The following is a 6000-nucleotide window of genomic DNA, read 5'->3' as shown; positions in this document are numbered from 1 at the left end:
AAGGGAGGCGTCCCACAACAGCAATGCACAGTGGCTGATCTCTCTACGAGAGGACCACAGCAACCTCCCTGAGCAAGCCCCAGTAACCATCACTGTGACAGATTTCAAGAAAGAGTCTCAGGTATGAAAAACTGGACAGCACCAGGGCCTGACATGATCCATGCCTACTGGCTAAAGAAACTCACTGCTCTCCATGAGCGACTGGCAGCCCAAATGAACCAGCTGCTACAAAGTGGACTCACCCTGAATGGTTAACTGAAGGGCGGACAATCCTAATCCAGAAGGATCCATCAAAGGGTCCAGTCCCACCCAACTACCGACCAATAACCTGCCTCTCCACAACCTGGAAGCTCATGTCAGGCATCATAGCGGCCAAGATAAGCAAACACATGGATAAACATGAGCACGGCACAGAAGGGTATCGGTGTAAATACCAGAGGAGCCAAACACCAACTCCTCGTAGACCACACAGTTGCCCGAGACTGCAAAACCCGACACACCAACCTGTGCATGGCTTGGATCGATTACAAGAAAGCCTATGACTCAATGCCGCATACTTGGATCATTGAATGCCTAGAGATGTATAACATCAACAGGATTCTGAGAGCCTTCATTGCAAACTCGATGAGGCTGTGGAAAACCACCCTTGAAGCCAACTGCAAACCACTTGCACAAGTGTCCATCAAATGTGGCATATACCAAGGAGATGCCCTGTCCCCGCTACTGTTCTGCATAGGCCTGAACCCCTCAGCCAAATTATCAACAAGACTGGCTACGGATACCGACTCAAAAATGGGGCCAACATCAGTCACCTCCTCTACATGGATGACATCAAGCTGTATGCCAAGAGTGAGCGAGACATCGACTCACTGATCCACACCACCAGGATCTACAGCACTGACATTGGGATGTCATTCGGACTAGAGAAGTGTGGTCGGCTGATCACAAAGAGGGGGAAGGTGATCCACACAGAAGGAGTCTCACTCCCACAAGGAACAATAGCAGACATAGAGGACAGTTACAAGTACCTAGGTATACCACAAGCAAATGGCAACCTCGATGAGGCCACAAGGAAAGGAGCCACAGCTAAATACCTCCAACGAATAAGGCAAGTCCTGAGAAGCCAGCTCAATGGCAAGAACAAAATCCGTGCGATAAACAGCTATGCCCTGCCAGTAATCAGATACCCTGCTGGAATAATCAGCTGGCCAAAGGAGGAGATGAAAGCCACAGATATTAAGACTAGAAAGCTACTAACCATGCATGGAGGGTTCCATCCCAAATCCAGCACCCTGAGACTGTACACAAGCCGCAAGGACGGAGGCAGAGGACTAGTGAGTGTGAGAACCACTGTCCAGGACGAAACAACTAAGATCCATAAATACATCAGGGACAAAGCCTCAACAGACAATGTGCTCAGTGAATGTCTCAGACAACAGGGAACGGAGGTTGAGGTGCCAGAGATACCATCATGGGAGGACAAGCCCCTACATGGGATGTACCACCAGCAAATAACCCAAGTGGCTGATATCAGTAAATCCTACCAATGGCTGGAAAAAGCTGGACTCAAGGACAGCACAGAGGCCCTCATCCTGGCCGCCCAGGAACAGGCCCTAAACACCAGAGCAATAGAGGCCCAGATCTACCACACCAGACAAGACCCAAGGTGTAGGTTGTGCAAGGAGGCCCCTGAGACAGTCCAGCACATCACAGCAGGGTGCAAGATACTGGCAGGGAAAGCGTACATGGAGCGACATAACCAAGTGGCAGGCATAGTGTACAGAAACATCTGTGCAGAATATGGACTGGAAACCCGAGATCAAAGTGGGAAACACCCCCAAAGGTGGTGGAGAACGCCAGAGCTAAGATCCTGTGGGACTTCCAGATCCAGACAGACAAAATGGTAATGGCGAACCAACCAGACATTGTCGTAGTGGATAAACATCAGAGGAAAGCCGTTGTGGTAGATGTAGCAATACCAAGTGATTGCAACATCAGGAAAAAGGAGCACGAGAAACTGGAGAAATACCAGGGCCTCAGGGAAGAACTGGAGAGGGCCTGGAAGGTGAAGACCACAGTGGTGCCTGTGGTCATCGGGGCCCTCGGGCAGTAACCCCCAAACTGGAGCAGTGGCTACAACAGATCCCAGGAACAACATCAGACATCTCAGTCCAGAAATGTGCAGTCCTTGGCACAGCCAAGATACTGCACAGAACCCTCAAGCTCCCAGGCCTCTGGTAGAGGACCCGAGCTCAGAGGATAAGAACCACCCGCGGTGGGTGAGAAGGGAATTTTATATATATATATATATATATATATATATATATATATTATATATAATTATATATATATATATATATATATATATATATATATATATATATATATATATATATATATATGTTGTGGACAGGCGTAGTGGGGATCACGTGATGTTGTTAGTGATTATAGATCAGCTGTTGCTCACCTGGGTGATCTTAGTGAGTGGGTGATGGGGGAAGGTTTACTTTTTGCTGACCGCATCAATTTAGCACATTTTGTCTTCATTCACTGTTTTTTCTACGGATCCGTTTTTTATGCTGTGTGGACACTGTGAAGTTTTGGATATTGACAAAATAAATAAACTTAAATGCAACTTGGATTGCTTTTTTGATCAGCTGGCGCGTCAACAAAGATTCCCCTATTCAGTCGCTCGGCGACCTGGTTTGGCAGTCGCTAATATTTGTCAGCAAAAAAAAAAAAAAACAGCGATAGAAACAACAACGGAGTTTGTCTCACAGCTGGACGCCAACGCGAGCCCACGCCACCGCCACGACGCCCGCGAAAGAGAATCGTTTGACAGGGAAGTAGAAGACGACAGTGGTATGTAACCCGAATGTTTGGTGCTGCGTAAAGCTTTTAATCGCAGTTTGGTTCTGCCACATGAAGCTGTTGTGGTGACACGCCCCCCCCCCCGCCCCCCCCCTCCCCCGCTACGTTTTGCTGTGGGAATGCCGAATCTTGGTGTGCGAGTGTGTGCTGTGGCTCTGCGTGCGTTCAATAAAGTTTAAGGACGTTTTCTGAAAGTTTCCTTTATTTGGATAAAAATGAGTGGATTATCTGGTGTCGAGAAACCTGATAAGGATAAAAGAACGATCGTTCTCACTGAGAAAGCTCTTGCAAATAAAATTGAAACTCTCCAAACAGAGCGGAAAAGGCATGTGAAGAAAATGAAAAGTGTAACATCATCTCTGAAAGAGCTAATGCAAGATGATAAGAATTATTCACAAGTAAAATTACTGCTGGATGAGTTGACACGCTTGTTTAAAGATGTCATTGTATTGCATGAATCCTTGGTGCCTTTAATTCCTCCTGATGAGAAAGATAAACAGAATGCATGGTTTTCAAGTATCACTGAATACAACAAAGGATTTATTGAGGATGTTGAATTATGGCTTTCTGAAACAAATAAATGTTCAAGCAGACCATCCTCTGACATTAAACTGTCACAGGAAGCTCCATCAGGAGAAGTGGAGCTTCAAGAACAAGTGGAGCCTCAGTTGTCTGCCAATCTCCAGCATGACATTCAAGATGATGTGTTGCCATCTGACAGTGTTTCAAATCAAGGAAGCAGGTCAAGCTCCAAAGTATCTTCAACTTCATCTGCATGTCTCAGAGCAGAAGCTGAAATGGCAGCTTTGCTCGCGCGTCAAAATATGCTCAAAGTAAAACATGCTATTGAAGAACAAGAGGAGCAACTTAGGAAAAGGAAAGAACAGCTTCAACTTGAAGCAGAAATAGCTGCAACTGCTGCAAAAGTAAATGTGTTGAAAACTGGATCTGCAGTGCAAAGCTCAGCTTCACAGAAATCTAATGGTATGGAATCCTATTTTAAAACAAAAGAAAATGCTGGTGAAACTCTTAATGCTAAAATGTTTGTTCCACAGACAAAGAGAAATGCAGTTAATGAAAATGCAGAGTTTCAAATAAAAACAGTGCAACAAAATGTGACAAAGAAAAGGTTTGCACCTCCTTGTTTTGGACCTACTCGTCCTTTAAGCGGAACATTATCAAATATGCCGCTGCAGCAAGTTGCCCAATCAGCAACCAATGAAAATCTGTTATCCATTATGGAGAAACAAAATGAATTAACTTGCATGTTGGTTCGTCAACAAAGTCTGTCTTCGCTACCCAAAAGAGAAATTCAACCCTTTGATGGCGATCCACTTCATTTTCAGGCCTTTATGCGCTCATTTGAACAGGTCATTGAATCAAAGACTGATGATCCTGATGATTGCCTGCATTACCTCGCACAGTACACCAGGGGGCAGCCCAATGAACTTGTCAAAAGCTGTCAACATATCTGATGGTGGTGGATATGTAAAGGCAAAGACTATGCTATATGAGCATTTTGGAGATGGATATGTTATTGCATCTGCTTACCTGAATAAAGTTCATTCGTGGCCATTGATTAAATCAGAAGATGGAAAAGCTCTTCAGGCATACTGTTTGTTCTTACGTGAATGTTGTAATGCAATGGAGGATCTTCATTATCTTTCTGAATTAAATACACCTGCTAATATGCTTGCTGTGATTAAAAGATTGCCATATAAATTGAAAGATAAATGGCGAACAGTAGCTTGTGACATTCAGGAGAAGCAGCATCAAAGAGCAACATTTTTTGACATTGTTTGCTTTATTGAGCGTCAAGTCAAAATTACTACAGATCCTGTCTTTGGAAAGTTAAGTGATGCTCCATTAATAAATTCATCAGCTAAGAGCACAGATGGAGAGAAACGTTTTTCTCGTCCAAGAACTTCAGGAAGTAGTTTTGGCATCACTACCTCTGCTGTTTACAGAAATAATCCATCAGAGGCTCAAGACCATCACACTGATGTGAAGATTTGTTTGTTTTGCAAAGGTGGACACAAACTGGAGTTATGCTCTCTTTTTGAAAGGAAACCTCATAATTAGAAGATTTTATTTCTTAAGAGAAATGGCGTTTGTTTTGGTTGCCTGTGTACAGGGCACATCAGTAAAGAATGTAGAAAATGCCTTTCATGTAAAATCTGTGGTTTCAGACATGCAAGCATACTCCATATTCACAATAACAATAAGAATGAAGTTCAACTCGTTGCTGAAGGAGCGAAATCCTGACACAGTATAGACGAGTGGTCTTACTGGGGCTGGTGGACAGGACTGCAAGCTTGCTATTGTACCAGTCAAGGTGAAATCAAAGAAAGGTCAACGGATACTGGAAACGTATGCCTTTTTGGACCAAGGGAGTTCAGCATCCTTTTGTACAGTGGGTCTTTTGGATAAGCTGAATCTCACTGGGAGAAAAACAAAGATTCTCTTGCGCACCATGGGACAAGAGAAAGTTGTGGACAGTTTCATTGTACCTGAACTTGAAATTGCTGGATTGGACAGTGACATATATTATGACATGCCTGACCTCTTTACTCACAAAATGCCTGTAGATCTGAGTAATATTCCGAAGCAACAAGATCTGGCTAATTGGCCACATCTGAAGTGTGTTCATTTGCCAGAGATCAAAGCACAGGTGGAGCTTTTGATTGGCATGAACATGCCCAGAGCTCTAGAACCATTGGAGGTCATCGGGAGCAAAGGTAATGGACCTTTTGCCATTAAAACTGTGCTCGGCTGGACAGTGAATGGTCCAATTGAACGAGAATGTTGGGAAAGAACAAGATGTCTGTCAACTGTCACCATGAAAAGTGTTTCTGCTGTCTCCCAATGGAGATATGTGGACACAAAAAATAATCCTGCAGACATTGCTTCCAGGGGTATGAAGGTAGAGCCCTTTCTACATGACACTACATGGTTATCTGGCCCTGCTTTCTTACACAGCCAGAGACAGATTGGCCTGTAAACCCAGAGAACTTACAGGAACTTCCACATGAAGACCCTGAAGTTAAAGTATCTGCTTCTGTCGGTGTGTTCCCCGGACAAGATGACGATCATCCTCTGACCTTTTTGATTCGTCGTGCTTCATCGTGG

This window comes from Poeciliopsis prolifica, unplaced genomic scaffold (assembly GCF_027474105.1).
Source record: "Poeciliopsis prolifica strain line A6 unplaced genomic scaffold, Auburn_PproV2 SCAFFOLD112, whole genome shotgun sequence".
Lineage (NCBI taxonomy): Eukaryota > Metazoa > Chordata > Actinopteri > Cyprinodontiformes > Poeciliidae > Poeciliopsis > Poeciliopsis prolifica.
Note: the sequence above shows the minus strand (reverse complement) of the source record.